At 37.8% G+C, this 18,631-nt stretch overlaps 2 long non-coding RNA genes across 2 annotated transcripts; both read right to left on the bottom strand.

The window, feature by feature from the left end:
• Positions 1 to 485: 485 nt before the first annotated feature.
• On the bottom strand, positions 486 to 4,001 carry LOC307169095. The gene is made up of 3 exons (XR_013823039.1): positions 3,899 to 4,001; positions 2,506 to 3,080; positions 486 to 2,344 (listed from the first exon to the last, which is right to left on the bottom strand). It is a non-coding gene; the product is annotated as an uncharacterized lncRNA (long non-coding RNA).
• An 11,190-nt stretch (positions 4,002 to 15,191) lies between these two features.
• Positions 15,192 to 18,631, bottom strand: LOC307170368. The gene is made up of 3 exons (XR_013823362.1): positions 18,496 to 18,631; positions 17,096 to 17,670; positions 15,192 to 16,947 (listed from the first exon to the last, which is right to left on the bottom strand). It is a non-coding gene; the product is annotated as an uncharacterized lncRNA (long non-coding RNA).

The following is an 18,631-nucleotide window of genomic DNA, read 5'->3' as shown; positions in this document are numbered from 1 at the left end:
ATTCTTGATAACAGACCGCTGCGAAGTATAACAGACCGTTGCCATGAAAAACAGCGCGTTGCTATGGACGCGGAACGGACTATTTTCTTTGGCGGAAGCAATACAATCGTTTTTAAATCAATAAACTCCTTTTTAAATCAATAATTCGTGTCAAATTATTTATTTATTTTGTAGGTAGCCATGTAATAAGTGGGATAATGTATAGAGAGGCGGTCGTTATAGCAAATAACAACCCCTTCAGGCTGATTCAAGACCCCTCTGCTTCGCGTCGGGGTCCTGTTCAGCCTGTCGGGGTTGTTATTCGCTATAACGACCGCCTCTCTATACATTATCCCTTACATAGTTAACTTGTGGTCAGAGTCAATTGTTTAATTGTAATGAAACATGCCAAATTGTACAGACATATTTTTTAGCATACAAAGTGTAGATTTAAAAATCTCGCTTTCCCCTGTTGTTTGATTTCATGGAAACAGACACCAGTTATTCTGTCAAGAGATCTATTTATTTATTTATTTTATATAAGACAGGAAGAGACAATGGACCAAACGAAGGTCAGTCATCTTCTCTGCCCTAGACAAAGACTTTCAATTCTTTGAAATATTCTTTCATATTTCAATTCAATATGCTGAACAGAAAAACCGCATTACCAGAGAAACATGTGGTATCCATTAACATAGGAATGTATCCCCTTATGCCATCATATACATTTCAGTCTCTAACTTCAGCACACTCAAAGTCACCCAAAGTCTCCCCCACATTTGATTCACAAAATACAATGATTACAAATTATTATGAATGTATAAAAACGTATAAAACAGATACATAATACTACTGATTATGAATATTAATAAAAAGTAATAATAATACAAAAAAAATATTAAATGATGCGATTTGAGTCTTCACAAAGAAATTATGAACATAAAAAAAAAAAAACAACAACAGAGGACAATGAAATATTAATAACTGACTATGTTGCAGACAAACTTTCATAAAACATGCTGGTAAGATATTTTTTCTCAGTAAGAGGTTCAGACAATATTTGTCATTATTCTCTAGTGATTAAAGATGAAGTGCAAAGTAAATTATTTAACTATGAATTGGTCACATAGGCAACAGAAGAGACAACAAAGAGAGAGCATGTTTCAATTAACAGACATGTCATTTTATAACTAGTAAATCTCATAAGCTTGATGAAGTCATTCAAATCATTTGATATTTAGAAGGATAAATATTGATTAATAACTTGACTAACAACCACTCAAAGGATATACATTGAAGCGGCAGTGGATTCAAGAATCCATCCCGTCACCAAAAGGTTCTTTGGGGAACCAACAATTGTTCTTCTTTGGGTGTGTTCACACTTGTATTTTGGTTCAAATGGTTTGTTTGGTCCGGATCAACAAAAAAAAAAAAATTAGTCCTGGTCCTCTTAGCATTCACATTGGCATTTTAACACCGAACCTTAAGGCATGGGTATATGTTCACAATCTGATTGGTCAGCTTTTATTGCGTATATTTAAATTTTCGCGACAGAACTTACGGAACATCCAAAACAATGCTTTGTGCTGGGCTAAATGTGCTCGTTGTATGTGCGTAGCCTTCATATCATGAAATATTGACCAGCTGAGAACTCGAGAAGAGCTTGTAAAATGTGTAAAGGAATCAAAACAGCATCAGGAATCCCTCTGTCACACACAAATGAAGATCTGGCATGAGGAGACACGTTTCTGATGCCTGTACCGAACTGTGACAGGAAACATCGCGATTATGACGAGAAAAAAACATTAGGCTTGAGAGTCTTTTTAGGGTCGCATCTTGTGACATTATGTCCCTTTTTTGGTTTATGTAGATGTTTTTGGTGTTCATACCATTCAAACCGCACCAAAGTTCGCTTGGAAACGGATTGAGACCCATCTTTTAAGGGTTCTCGGTCCGCTTGTTTGGTGCGCATGAGGGTTCAGATGGCAGCGTTCACAAAATGAACCGCACAAACAGAGCAATCACGCCAGGGTTCGTTTGAATCGAACCAAACATACCCAGTGTGAACACACCTTAAGGCATTGCTGCGAAAACACCTTTTAACATTTATTTTTACATCCCTCCAAAATTCAGCTATTTATTCATTTTTAGAAAAAGCAAGAAGTGGGTGTGTAGTGATGGAGGCGGTGGGGCTGAGCTCCACATCATGGTGTCTGTGTCCTCCATCGCGTCTCATTTTTCGTCCGCAGAACAACAACAGTCGACTTGGGCACCAGTCACATTTCCCACTTATGCAGCTGTCATAAATACCCACAGTGGCAAGCGACAAGACACTGAAGAAAGTGATCAAGACAAAACCTGCATACTGAAAGAACAGAAAAAAAACATTACTTGAATTTGTATTCGTCCAATATAATTTGTCATTTTCCCTTTCTGACATATTGTGAGGTCAAGAAAGGATTAATTTAATATTTCCTTTATGATATTACAATAACAGAACAAGCTCATACAGTATAGGATATTTACCTGAGATTGATGAATATATTTGCGAGTTAATTCTCGTAGCTCCATCTCCTTTCCCATCCCTTCAGGGGGTTTACACCACCGCGTTTCTAGCTTATCATCAGAAACATAATCTCCGTTCCAGTCTGTCATGGCACAAGCAACATATTCACCAAGAAGTAACAAGAAGAAGATCCACATTACAGGTGGAATCAGACACCATATGATGGCTTTAGGATAGCTCCGAGGAGTATCATCTTCCACTCGTTCAGGGCACTGAAACCATCCGTATTTCAGAGGCCTTAGAATGTGGAACATTATGACAAAGAGAAAAAAAGCAGGCCCAATGAAGAAGAACACTGTTACCACTTCATTCTGATCATTTCTACATGGGCATTTGAATTCATGAACCAGTCCAAACAAAGCTGCAATCAACAAAATGGTCAATATAGCATAGCCTAAAACAGTACAACGTTTCAAGAGCGGGTCACTTTGTTTCTCTTGAAATGACATCTTCTGAGGGAAGTTTGATGATGCTTTTGATTGCTTCTTTCGCTTTTAGTCCAGTTCAAAAGCTCTTTGTAGTCTCAACAGATTCCCTTTAATGAAGAAGATGAGAATTATTATTCATAGCAGGAGAATGAAGCATATGGTTTTGAACATATCAATAGAACATTTCACTCTTAAAAATATAACCTTTCCATTGCACTAAAGGTTCTTTATGTTGGAAAAAGTTCTTTACACTAAGAAAAAATTATTATTTGACTGGTTAGGTTCTTTACCAAAAATGTTTCTATGGCACTGCTATGAAAACCCCTTTTAGAACTTTAGAATCTGTGTACAGTGTACAGAACAAAAATGAACAAGGTGAGTCTACAGTTGTATATCCTTGTTTTTAAAGCATCTGCATAGTTTGATGGACTTTAAAATGATTAATACTGCTGTTTTCTCTTCTCATCTCTTATTTTTGCACTCTCTTCACTTCTGCTGCTTTCAAGGTTGCCAGGTCTGTGTAACAAAACTAGCCCAATGGCCAATCAAAAATAGCCCAAAAGTAGCCGAATGACCTTAACATAACATCTATCACAGTTTTAGCATTAGTAGGATATAAAATATTTCAATACAATCACTTCAGTCAAATATTATTTATGCAATATGTCAAACCATTAACCCAACTTATTTGGGACTTATCTTGAAGTATTTGATGGTATTTTTGAATTTTAATGTAATTGTTCAATTGTTTGTTTAAACAAAATGTCAATTTTCAGTTAGTGGTACCCCAGAGAGCATAAGAAAAAGGTATAAAAGCATTTTCAAGACAAGTCAATTCCTGTGTCACATCACACAAAAAGACTAAATGACATTATGAATTTGACTTTTCCTGAATCACATAATAAAATCTCGAATAACAACCTACCTGCAACTAGTGTGAATTCACTTCGATGTATGCAACTTTCGGAGTCTGCTGCACAGTGCTCTTTACTGAATGTTTTCCACACTCTTTTCTCTTTGGAGAAAACACATTCTTTTCAAATTGCTCCTCCTTTACGCAGCAGACAGATGTCTCAGATTACACAAGCCCGCATGCGTACAAGTGTTTTGCAGCATTGGCACAAGCCTGATGTTGGATTGATTCTATGCCACTTTTCATGCAGGCATAAAAACTTCTTTACATCCATCTTGTTAATTTCTTTAACGAAACATATGACAATTTTTTTTCAATGACTAAGACGGGACAAAGACGAGGCGACAATAACTCTGTGGCTTAATCAACATGCAATATCGTTGACGAAAAAAACAAGACAAAAATATAGTGAAAAAATAAATAAAAACGAACCAAAAATTTCTTTATTTTGGTCAACATTTATTTTTGTTGTAATCCGCTGTTCATTCATTAGATGGCATGAGCGTCAGTTGTTGTTCCTTTTTTTCAAGTTCAGATCGCGATATAGTACTAGGCTAGGCTAGATTTTTTTGCGGGGGAGTCGCGACACAGCATGTTTACATGATACTTGGCTTCAGAGGTTAAATTGGGCCGGAGCGCACCGAAGCGCAGCTCCGCCTCCTCAGGTCCACAACACACCCTGCCGGAGTTCAGCTCCGTCTCCTTCAGCACCAAATATTGTTATTCCATTTGAATTATTTTTCGTCTCCTGGCAAATATATGGCATATGAGACTGAATAATTTAGAAAGTCTACACAGAGACAGCCAGGCTACATTGAATTATCAGACGTCATAATGCATTAATCTCTGCGTTCTCTGGTTCAGCATCCCACCCACAGCCATCAAGAGAAAACTGTCACAATTGTAAGCGTAAAGTTTTTTTTTTTGGGCCGAATCCATAGGCGTCGATGAGAAAAGCCCATGAGAACCGTCCGCTGCCCTGCTGAAAATGTGAAGCAGAAACGCTTAATGTCAGATAATGTCCATAATAATTTGTCTTTTGGTTCGATTTTTTTACCGTTTTCAGTGGTTATGAGGAGCAATATGAGAGAGAAATTTGGTAATCATTGTTTAGGGACCATTCGGTATTTATGGAATGGACCACCGGAGAAAAACAGGGGAGGGTCATGTCTTTTTATTCTTTGTTGAGGGGTGGTCATCCAACTTTTTTAAACACTGTGAAATTATACCTTTATTACAGTGTAATAATACATTGTGTTATTATACCTTTATTACAATGTAATAATAAATGTGTAATTATACCTTTATTACAGTGTAATATACACGGTGCAATTATACCGTTCTTACAGCGTAATAATACATTGTGTAATTACACCTTTATTACATTATAATAATGCACTGTGTAATTATACCTTTATTACAGTGTAATAATATATTGTAAAATTACACCTTTATTACAGTGTAATAATGTGTAATTATACCTTTATTACGGTGCAATAATATACTGTGTAACTATACCTTTATTACAATGTAATAATAAATGTGTAATTATACCTTTATTACAGTGTAATAATACATTGTGAAATTATACCTTTATTACAGTGCAATAATACATTGTGTTATTAAACCTTTATTACAATTTAATAATAAATGTGTAATTATACCGTTATTACAGTGTAATTGTACATTTATCATAGTGTAATAATACATTGCGAAATTATACCTTTGTTACAGTATAATAAATTGTGAAATTATACCTTTATTACAGTGTAATAATACATTGTGAAATTATACTTTTATTACAGTGTAATACATGTAATAATACATTGTGGGAATTATATAATTTTATTACAGTATAATAATACATTGTGAAATTATACCTTTATTACAGTGTAATATGCACTGTGTAATTATACCTTTATTACAGTGTAATAATACATTGTATTATTATACCTTTATTACAATGTAATAATAAATGTGTAATTATACCGTTATTACAGTGTAATTGTACATTTATTACAGTGTAATAATACATTGTGTAATTATACCTTTATATCAATGTAATAACAAATGTGTAATTATACCCTTATTACAGTGTAATACAAAATTTGTAATTGTACCTGTATTACAATGTAATAAACCAAGGCAGCCAGCTATGAGATCAATCTTGACCATAAAACATTTAATTCAGCCTCCCAAAACACTTTTGGAAAAAAATAAAATTATCAAAGATTAGAATTGTGACAGTTTTATCTTGATGGCTGTGGGTGGGGTGCTGAACCAGAGAACACAGAGATTAATGCATTATGATGTCTGATAATTCCATGTTGCCTGGTTGTCTCTGTGTAGTCTTGTTAATTATGCAGTCTCATATGCCATGTATTTGCCAGGAGATGAAAAATAATTCAAGTGGAATAACAATATTTGGTGCTGAAGGAGATGGAGCTGAGCTGCAGCACGGTGTGTTGTGGACCTGAGGAGGCGGAGCTGTGCTCTGGCCCAATTCAACCTCTGATTACAATGTAATTATACCTTTATTGCAGAGTAATAATACATTATGTAATTATACCTTTAATAAAATGATACCTTTATTACAGTGTAATTATACCTTTATTAAAGTGTGATATTACCTTTATTACAGTATTACAATTATACATTGATCACCACATTTCTCAACCCATTAAGTCATTTTATGGTGTGATTATGAATGATGACCATTATGCGTAAATAAGGGCTCCCCCTCCCTACAAAAGCCAGTTTAACCACTGCCTTGCATACTTAAAAATTTTGGTCATTCTTACTTCATTATGAAAGCCACAGGACTAGGGCGAAAGAGAACACCTGATATTTAGCTCCATTTTCTGTATATTGAAGCGGATAAAAAGCAAATGTCTGATTCTAACAGAAGGGAAGGGACATGGATTCAAAATTGCAGTTTAATTATTTTGTAAGTATAATACCACATAGATATGATTGTTTGTTGTTGTCATTTTCTGTCATTTAAGTCTGACTAATTGACATATATGGCTCCTTATTGTTACAGAGCGGGCTCCCGCACCGCCTCCTCTCCACCACCAGAGGCAGCCTTCACCGGAATACTAGTTCTCTCGGGAACTCCAATCCCCATAATGCTTCATACCTGGGACTGATTGCGCACACACCTGCACCTCATTCAGACTCTCTATTTAAACCACACTCAAATAGAAGATCAGTGTGAAGTATTGCATTGCCACGGCCTGTAATTTCTGAGCGTTTACCCTATTCTTCTGATCTAGTTGCCGACCTCGGACTGTTATCTCACTTCTGCCTGCTTGCTGCCTGTCTTGACTTGGATTGCCTTTGGATTATTGTCTCTTGCTGCCTGCCCCGATCCTCTGCCTGTTACCTGACTACTCTCTCTGTGTTGACCTCTGATTTCCCTGTTTGCTGTTCTCTGACCCTTGCCTGTTTGACATTCCCTCAATAAAGCTGCAAATGGATCCTTCTCAATCTCCTGTATCATTACACTTATAGCTGAAATTAAGTTATTTCATAATGCATTAACTTTACACAGTAATCTTATTGCAAAAATGTCAAGCTTTCTTTGACAAAAATTAGACTAAAATGCAGAGACTTTTAGTTGTCTAAAACTTGACTGAAACAAATTGTTTAAGGGTGACTAAATATGATAATTATCAAGGACATTTGAATTGGGACTAAGACTAAGAATTGAAAATAGCTGTCAAAATTAACCATCAATGCTACAATACATTTAGGAAATCATTATAATTAATGCATTAACTAATATTTAACAATGAGCAATATATTTGTTACAATTATAATATGCTTTTTATTATTCTTTGTTAGAGTCAATTAATAAACGCACAACTGCTCATTGTCAGTTCATGGTATCTCAGGTCCATTAATTAATTTTAACAGATACAAGTAGCAGACATTACGAAATACAATGTTACTCTCTCAATCTTTACGCTGAGGAGAAAATCCAATGCAAATTTTATGGGATCAAGCAAAACATGATTATGTATCTATTTCTGCTCAGCTAGCGACATTGGGCATCAACCACATGGCAAAACCTACAATTTTTCATATTCTAATTTTTTATATTTAGTTTTTTTGTCTAACAGTTCATTCGAATAACATATAAGACAAAACTGTTGTAACGCTTAAGTTCAATAAAGATGAAGATGAGGAATATACCACAAGGTTTATTAGAATAATCCAAACAGCCAACATGCGAAACAGCGTGCAGACACAAACAATACCGGACAAGGAGTGCAGGTGAAGGAGCAACTTAAAGGCCCACTGAAGTGCCTTGGAACGCGCAGCTTTGTATGACGCGTTGACATAATTTCCACTGAAACAGGAAGCTAAGGCGGGACATATTGAGCCCCTTTTCAAATAGCTAATAGCGTTTAGTTTACCTCACAGACTGCACATCGTACTTGACAGCACCATGAAAGCGAATCTGAGCACTGATGATATGTTGGATTCAATAGTTGATGTGTGAATAAATTCTAGCCATTTCATTCTTAACCAACGTACATTTGGAGACAGAATAAAACTCTAGCGTTTGAGCAACCGAACACGCACATCTCCAACCCATATTGCTCCGTGACGTGTCAACAAAACATGTCCGGTTCGTGAACCATATAGCCTAGTTGTATATCTCTCCGTTTAAAACATCTGCGTAGTTTGATGGACTTCAAAATGTCCATTAACACAGTTTTCTGTTTTATTTTTTATTTCTCTCTCCATCACTGCTGCTTTCACCAACATCATCACATCCTTCCTCCAACATTCCCTTCATAACTTCCTTCCTTCATTTTATAATTATGTTAGCTTGAAATATTTGAAGTGATTTAAATAGCTTGTAATGTAATTGTTAGTTTAAACAAATGTAAACTTTTCAAACTGTTCCTCCTTACTTTTTATCAACAGATGTCTCAGGTTACACAAGCCCTCATGCACACCAGTGTATTACAGCAGCATTGGCACAAGACTGGTGTTGGATTGATTCTATTCCACTTTCATTGGGTATGAAAATTTTACATCCATCAATGCCTACAATACATACATTTATAGGATATCTCAGTGGAACAGACATTATAATATTTTTAGTGACACAAGGTCCCATTTGTTAATGTCAGTTGATGAATTAACTAACATAAACTGCTAAAGATTATTAAATATTGTAACAAATGTATTATGCATTGTTAGTGTTGAGTAATACATTTAAGTTACTTATGACATCTGTGCAGCACACAGTGATTTTTGATGATGTTTTGGCAGCTTCTTTCTCTAATGTGGAAATGCATCCATGAGATGCATGTGAAATTATGGTGGACAGAACTGCTTCAATGAAAATAATAATAATAATGTCAAGTTTTTCTTAGTCTTGATTTCTCACAATTTGTTTACATTTTCTGGGCGAGTTGGAGTGAATTGTGGCACTAAATTCGTTCACACCGTTCACACGTCGCATCTAAAAACATGTGGAAAATGCCTACCACGCCACTTTCTCCTTTACAAAGCACTCCAGTGGTGTCTACCATTGCTAAACATGGAGAAGAGAAAAGAAAAAGAAAAAAACGACTGTGTTTGGGAATTCTTCCATCTTTGCTGAGATTTCAATGTTTGTGATTGGTTGGTTCTTGTCACATGACCTGCTGTGCACTTGCGAAATTCTAAAAATGTGAGATTTTTTCATCTCGCTGCGGCGTAATCGTGCCTGGAAAAAAATTGAGCATGCAATTAAGACTAGAATAAAACATTTAAGAGAAAAAAGGGGGCAAAAGCATTACATTGGTTTTATAACAGCTGTGTATGTTTGTCTTTCTTGGTGAAACCATCTGATTTAGAAAGCCAGGTTTAATCAGGTATTAATTGAGGTAAAGATGCCTTTTAAATAGTTAATTAACTCTTAAGTTGTTAAACTTCTTATCCTTTTAAGACAAAATCAACATTCATTCCTTTTGCTTTGACGTCCCTGTGAGTTTCAAATAAGTTAATGTAATGAATGAACCTGCTATTGGTCACTTGTACCAATATTGCACATTATCAAAATAGTCACATTGATATATACCTAAATAAAACGTTTTCTCATTATATACAATGCAAAAATGTGTATTTTGTGTTGGTTATTATGCAGTTATTATACAATTGAAAAGCTGCTCAATCAGCCAAAATACCCCCAACGATGTCTAACTAGTGCAGACGGTGCAGAACTCACAGCAAAAAATTAATGGATAATTGTGAACTCTGAAGACCTGAAATGGACTAGGCAACAAAATAATTGGGACAAGTGAGGGAAAAGGCGAAGTTCACATTTCATCAGTTCATATTTCCTGGGAATTTACCCAGTGACAACAGATGTAAAGCAAATCAGTAATATCAAATGTCCATGCTATATGAATTCTACGATTATTGTAAAAACAAACAAGCACAGAAAGAGAAGAGACATGAACAATACTTTTTAAAGCCCACTATTTTACTTTAACACTACAATTTAGATATTTATTCTTTGTGAGGAGAACAACAAACTGATTTATATTAGAATATTAACAGTCAAGAAGAGAAAGTATGTAAACCTCAAATGAATCTCAACTGGGCTAGAACATGAAACAGATGAACCTGAATCTATATTTAAAAAGTTTTTTTTTTTTCTTTTTTCAGGTATTCAGGTAAGGTATTCAAGTTATTCAGATGAGTCTGTTTTCCTTTATTTTTCAGTGTGGGAAGGGGTTTTGTTCTTGGTAGTATCCGGTCGTGTTCTATCATGGCCAGTTTTGGATCAGCATGTGAATTTTCCAAGTACAGCTCGCTGCATCCTGCGGTGAACATCCAACCCGGCCCACATGCAAGTGTGACGTCACTTTTGGGTGGAGTGACACGTGCCGCCCCGCCCACCTTGAAGTTTATTGGTTTATTCGTTCGGGTCACATGACGCCACTGTAGCTTTGCGCCGTCATCTTTACGACCGACGGTCTCAGTAATGCCTGCAATATGTTGTGCAGTTGGCTGCAACAACAGCCGAAAGTGGAACCCCGAACTGGTATTTTATTCTATACTAAAAGAAAATGATAGAAGAGAGAATCATTTATTTAAAAGACTTGAAGTCTCATGTTGGTTTGTGGTTAATTATATTTCCATTATACTCTCAATGCCCAACATTATACAGACACATATCTACAGATAATGTTTTTACTTCATTTTATTTGTTGGATCTGTTTAAATGTTAAAGCACTTTATCATGGTAAGTAAGTTAGTAAGATTTGGGGTTGTTTTGAATATAACTGTCATGATTCTGCACTCGTGTCCGTGATTTTCTTTAGTCTTGAGGCAGAATCATGACAGACCCATGTTTTGTGTACAAGCACATGGCCATTTGTTTGGGCCATGTGCTTGTGTTGTCTCGTTCTCTGCCCCGCCCCCTTGTTATCCTCGTTTTGTCTTGATTGCTTTACCCATTATCACCTGTGTTCCTGATTAGTTTGCTCCCTATTTAATCCCCTCATGTTTTCTGTCCTGTGTCGGTACATTGTCTAACATTGTCTGTTATCCCCTGTGGTACATTGCTTGTTCTACACTGTGAGTACTTTGTCAGAGACCTGTTATATCAGTATTGTGAGTTTGTTTCCCGTCATTGTCAAGTCAGAGTTTAGTCTTTATTTGTTATCTAGTCTTAGTCAAAGTTACCTGTCTTCAGTCCTGTTTTGCCCCCTCGTGGGTTTTGTTTTCTGTTTTTGTGTATTAATAAACCTTGAGTGTCTGCACCTCGTCTGCTTCTGGGTTCATCTCCTCCACATCCCATGACAGAATGTACCGACCAACACCGAACCCAGCAGACATTATGTCCTCTTGTGTCAAACATAACCCTGATGATCTGAAGGATTGGTGGCACAGGACCATCGTTGACTCTAAGAGGGGCAAACTCCCGATTCCCTCCCAGGGAGAGCTTTCATTGAGTGAGTATGCTCGGGTTGCGAACGAGAGGAGGTTTTTCCTGCCTGATGTCCTCCTAAACCGCTACCTCATTGCGGGTCTCAATGCTCCTCCACCCCTGGCTGAACGGGAGAAGCTGGTTGGCCATTCGTTCGCTGATATGGTGGATTGTTTATCAAGGAGGGAGTCGCGGGGGTCCATCTTGTCTTCACCACCAGTCAAGCTGCCAGTGATTTCAGAGGGTTGTGTCCTAGGTGTTGTTACCCTGGGGAATCAAGCTGGTTCCTCTTCCACCCCTGAGGCCTCAGTCGTCCCAGAAAGTCTCCTTGGTAAACGAGGGAGACGAGTTTCCTGGGATTCCCCGTCTGAGTCTTCCTCGACCGAGTCAGCGCTGCCCGAGAACGCCATCCCTGCTCCTGTTGCGGTTCCAGCTGAACATCTCCAACTGGTCGCTAGTCCAGCTACAGATTCGGCTTCGCGTTCAAAGAGAAAGAAGAGGAGAAAGGGAGCCTCTCGCTCTTCATCTCTAGCTGTCCCAGGCGCTGTTCCAGAGCCCGCTACTGCAAGCGCTGTTCCAGAGCCCGCTACAGCAAGCGCTGTTCAAGAGCCCGCCACTGCAAGCGCTGTTCCAGAGCCAGCTTCTGCAAGCGCTGTTCCAGAGCCAGCTTCTGCAAGCGCAAGCGCTGTTCCAGAGCCAGCTTCTGCAAGCGCTGTTCCAGAGCCAGCTTCTGCAAGCGCTGTTCCAAAACCAGCTTCTGCAAGCGCTGTTCCAGAGCCAGCTTCTGCAAGCGCTGTTCCAGAGTCTGCAGTCATGAGGGCTGCAGAGCGAGCAGCGGCTGATTCAGCTGCTAAGGCTGTTTTGCGGTCGGTTTCGGCGAGCCACGAGATGCCGATTGTCTTCGCTGCAAGAGCCTTGTCCGAGTATCTGTCCAGTCTAGCCAAGATTCTGGAGATGCCTGTCCCAGCTATTGTGTCCAGTCCTGTCCCAGCTGATGTGTCCAGCCCTGTCCCAGCTGATGTGTCCAGCCCTGTCCCAGCTGATGTGTCCAGCCCTGTCCCAGCTGATGTGTCCAGCCCTGTCCCAGCTGATGTGTCCAGCCCTGTCCCAGCTGATGTGTCCAGCCCTGTCCCAGCAGATGTGTCCAGTCCTGTCCCAGCAGATGTGTCCAGTCCTGTCCCAGCTGACAGGGGGATGTCTGTGTCCAGCCCTGTCCCAACTAATGTGTCCAGCCCTGTCCCAGCTAATGTGTCCAGCCCCGTACCAGCTGTCACCCGACCTCTGTTTGTCTCCCCGGACGCCCCTGTCTCCACTTCACCCCGGACTGTTTCCCCCAAGACTGTTCCTTGTGTGTCCCCATCCAAGTCTACCCGGACCCCTCGCCCTCAACCATCGTCCTGTCCACCCAAGACCCCTAGTCCACCTGTTCACCCTGGACTGCCCCTTAAGAACTGTGTGTTTCCTCCACCTCCTCTGCCTTGTTTGTTGTTTTTGATTTTTCACCCCAACCCTGTTATTGTTTATTCATGTATGCCATTATTGTTATTTGTCATGTTTTGTTGGTTCGTGTCTATGTCTCAGTCCGTCTTGTCCCGCGTTTGATGTTCCCTTGAGGAGCGTCTGGAAGCCGCTCCTTGAGGGAGGGGTTCTGTCATGATTCTGCACTCGTGTCCGTGATTTTCTTTAGTCTTGAGGCAGAATCATGACAGACCCATGTTTTGTGTACAAGCACATGGCCATTTGTTTGGGCCATGTGCTTGTGTTGTCTCGTTCTCTGCCCCGCCCCCTTGTTATCCTCGTTTTGTCTTGATTGCTTTACCCATTATCACCTGTGTTCCTGATTAGTTTGCTCCCTATTTAATCCCCTCATGTTTTCTGTCCTGTGTCGGTACATTGTCTAACATTGTCTGTTATCCCCTGTGGTACATTGCTTGTTCTACACTGTGAGTACTTTGTCAGAGACCTGTTATATCAGTATTGTGAGTTTGTTTCCCGTCATTGTCAAGTCAGAGTTTAGTCTTTATTTGTTATCTAGTCTTAGTCAAAGTTACCTGTCTTCAGTCCTGTTTTGCCCCCTCGTGGGTTTTGTTTTCTGTTTTTGTGTATTAATAAACCTTGAGTGTCTGCACCTCGTCTGCTTCTGGGTTCATCTCCTCCACATCCCATGACAATAACTGTCTGTCTGTCTGTTAGTTAATACCTAAGTCTAATAAATAGTTTTCTGAAGTTAATAAAGATATTGGCTGCTTTCACCAACATCATAACATCCTTCCTCCAACATTCCCTTTTCTTTCATAACTTCTTTCATTAATTTTATAATTATGTTAGCTTGAAATATTTGAAGTGATTTAAATAGCGTGTAATGTAATTGTTAGTTTAAACAAATGTAAACTTTTCAAACTGTTCCTGCTTACTTTTTATCAACAGATGTCTCAGGTTACACAAGCCCTCATGCACACCAGTGTATTACAGCAGCATTGGCACAAGACTGATGTTGGATTGATTCTATTCCACTTTCATTGGTATGAAAATTTTACATCCATCAATGCCTACAATACATACATTTATATGATATCTCAGTGGAACAGACATTATAATATTTTTAGTGACACAAGGTCCCATTTGTTAATGTCAGTTGATGCATTAACTAACATAAACTGCTAAAGATTATTACATATTGTAACAAATGCATTGTTAGTGTTGAGTAATACATTGACATACAAAAAACATGTTTTGGCTTCTTTCTCTAATGTGGAAATGCATCCATGAGATGCATGTGGAATTATGGTTGACAGAACTTCTTCAATGAAAATGATAATAATGTCAAGTTTTTCTTAGTCTTGATTTCTCACAACTTGTTTGCTTTTTCTGGGCGAGTCGGAGTGAACTGCGGCACTAAGTTTGTTCACACCGTGCACGTCGCATCTAAAAACATGTGGAAAACGCTGACCACGCCACTTTCTCCTTCTTTACAAAGCACTCCAGTGGTGTCTACCATTGCTAAACATGAAGAAAAAAAAAAAAAAAACGACTGTGTTTGGGAGTTCATCCATCTTTGCTGAGATTTCAATGTTTGTGATTGGTTGGTTCTTGTCACATGACCTGCTGTGCACTTGCGAAATTCTAAAAATGTGAGATTTTTTTCATCTCGCTGCGGCGTAATCATGCCTAGAAATAAATTTAGCGTGCAATTAAGACTAGAATAAAACATATAAGAGAAAAAGGGGGCAAAAGCATTACATTGGTTTTATAACAGCTGTGTATGTTTGTCTTTCTTGGTGAAACCATCTGATTCAGAAACCATCAGGTATTAATTGAGGTAAAGATGCCTTTTAAATGGTTAATAAACTCTTAACTCAAAAAAAAAAAAAAGGATAAGCATTTTATTGCATTTAACAGGAAACACATTGTCATTTAACTACACACCGCATTTTTCCAATGTATCATGGCCTTGAAAATCTAACTCAGAACTCTGGAGTTTGGTCTCATTTTCTCAGTTTTAGAAGTCACTATGATCCCGTTAAACCTACAACAGCATCATCATCAGAACATGCAAGAATCAAAGAATCATAGGAGGAAGAGACAATGGACCAAACGAAGGTCAGTCATCTTCTCTGCCCTAGACAAAGACTTTCAGTTCTTATATATGCTGAACAGAAAAACTGCATTACCAGAGAAACATGTGGTTCCCATTAACATAGGAATGCATCCCCTTATGCATCATATACATTTCAGTCTCTAACTTCAGCACACTCAAAGTCACCCAAAGTCTCCCCCACATATGATTCACAAAATACAATGATTACAAATGATTATGAATGTATAAAACGTATAAAACAGATACATAATACTACTGATTATGAATATTAATAAAAAGTAATAATAATACTAAAAAAAATATTAAATGATGTGATTTGAGTCTTCACAAAGAAATTATGAACATATAAAAACAAAAAAACAAAAACAAAAACAAGAGAGGACAATGAAATATTAATAACAGACTATGTTGCAGATAAACTTTCATAAAACATGCTGGTAAGATATTTTTTCTCAGTAAGAGGATCAGACAATATTTGTCATTATTCTCTAGTGATTAAAGATGAAGTGCAAAGTAAATTATTTAACTATGAATTGGTCACATAGGCAACAGAAGAGACAACAAAGAGAGAGCATGTTTCAATTAACAGACATGTCATTTTATAACTAGTAAATCTCATAAGCTTGATGAAGTCATTCAAATCATTTGATATTTAGAAGGATAAATATTGATTAATAACTTGACTAACAACCACTCAAAGGATATACATTGAAGCGGCAGTGGATTCAAGAATCCATCCCGTCACCAAAACGTTCTTTGGGGAACCAACAATTGTTCTTCTTTGGGTGTGTTCACACTTGTATTTTGGTTCAAATGGTTCGTTTCGTCCGGATCAATAAAAATTAGCCCTGGTCCTCTTAGCATTCACATTGGCATTTTAACACCAAACCTTAAGGCATGGGTATATGTTCACAATCTGATTGGTCGGCTTTTATTGCGTATGTTTAAATTCTCTCAACAGAACTTTTAGGGTCGCATCTTGTGACATTATGTCCCTTTTTTGGTTTATGTAGATGTTTTTGGTGTGTGTTGCGTTCATACCATTCAAACCGCACCAAAGTTCGTTTGGAAACGGATTGAGACCCATCTGTTAAGTGTTCTCAGTCCGCTTGTTTGGTGCGCATGAGGGTTCAGATGGCAGCGTTCACACTTATTCAAATGAACCGCACTAACAGAGCAATCACGCCAGGGTTCGTTTGAATCGAACCAAACATACCCAGTGTGAACACACCTTAAGGCATTGCTGCGAAAACACCTTTTAACATTTATTTTTACATCCCTCCAAAATTCAGCTGTTTATTCATTTTTAGAAAAAGCAAGAAGTGGATGTGTAGTGATGGAGGCGGTGGGGCTGAGCTCCACATCATGGTGTCTGTGTCCTCCATCGTGTCTCATTTTTCGTCCGCAGAACAACAACAGTCGACTTGGGCACCAGTCACATTTCCCACTTATGCAGCTGTCATAAATACCCACAGCGGCAAGCGACAAGACACTGAAGAAAGTGATCAAGATAAAACCTGCATACTGAAAGAACAGAAAAAAACATTACTTGAATTATATAATTTGTCATTTTCCCTTTCTGACATATTGTGAGGTCAAGAAAGGATTAATTTAATATTTCCTTTATGATATTACAATAACAGAACAAGCTCATACAGTATAGGATATTTACCTGAGATTGATGAATATATTTGCGAGTTAATTCTCGTAGCTCCATCTGCTTTTCTGTCCCTTCAGGGGGTTTACACCACCGCGTATCTAGCTTATCATCAAAATCAAAAACTCCGTTCCAGTCTGTCATGGCACAAGCAACATATTCACCAAGAAGTAACAAGAAGAATATCCACATTACAGGTGGAATCAGACAACATATGAAAGCTTTAGGACAGCTCCGAGGAGTATCATCTTCCACTCGTTCAGGGCACTGAAACCATCCGTATTTCAGAGGCCTTAGAATGTGGAACATTATGACAAAGAGAAAAAAAGCAGGTCCAGTGAAGAAGAACACTGTTATCACTTCATTCTGATCATTTCTACATGGGCATTTGAATTCATGAACCAGTCCAAACAAAGCTGCAATCAACAAAATGGCCAATATAGCATAGCCTAAAACAGTACAACGTTTCAAGAGCGGGTAACTTTGTTTCTCTTGAAGTGACATCTTCTGAGGGAAGTTTGATGATGCTTTTGATTGCTTCTTTCACTTTTAGTCTGGTTCAAAAGCTCTTTGTAGTCTCGACAGATTCCCTTTAATGAAGAAGATGAGAATTATTATTCATAGCAGGAGAATGAAGCATATGGTTTTGAACATATCAATAGAACATTTCACTCTTAAAAATAGAACCTTTCCATTGCACTAAAGGTTCTTTATGTTGGAAAAAGTTCTTTACACTAAGAAAAAATTATTATTTGATTGGTTAGGTTCTTTACCAAAAATGTTTCTATGGCACTGCTATGAAAACCCCCTTTTAGAACTTTAGAATCTGTGTACAGTGTACAGAACCAATATGAATAAGGTGAGTCTGAATGTACAGTTGTATATCCTTGTTTTTAAAGCATCTGCATAGTTTGATGGACTTTAAAATGATTAATACTGCTGTTTTCTCTTCTTATCTCTTATTTTTGCACTCTCTTCACTTCTGCTGCTTTCAAGGTTGCCAGGTCTGTGTAACAAATCTAGCCAAATGGCCAGTCAAAAATAGCCCAAAAGTAGCCGAATGACCTTAACATAACATCTATCACAGTTTTAGCATTAGTAGGATATAAAATATTTCAATACAATCACTTCAGTCAAATATTATTTATGCAATATGTCAAACCATTAACCCAACTTATTTGGGACTTATCTTGAAGTATTTGATGGTATTTTTGAATTTTAATGTAATTGTTCAATTGTTTGTTTAAACAAAATGTAAATTTTCAGTTAGTGGTACCCCAGAGAGCATAAGAAAAAGGTATAAAAGCATTTTCAAGGCAAGTCACTACCTGTGTCACATCACACAAAAAGACTAAATGACATTATGAATTTGACTTTTCCTGAATCACATAATAAAATCTCGAATAACAACCTACCTGCAACTAGTGTGAATTCACTTCGATGTATGCAACTTTCGGAGTCTGCTGCACAGTGCTCTTTACTGAATGTTTTCCACACTCTTTTCTCTTTGGAGAAAACACACATTCTTTTCAAATTGCTCCTCCTTTACGC

The sequence above is a fragment of the Squalius cephalus genome, assembly GCF_949319135.1.
Source record: "Squalius cephalus genome assembly, chromosome: 13".
Lineage (NCBI taxonomy): Eukaryota > Metazoa > Chordata > Actinopteri > Cypriniformes > Leuciscidae > Squalius > Squalius cephalus.
This window is presented reverse-complemented; position numbering and strand designations above follow the sequence as displayed.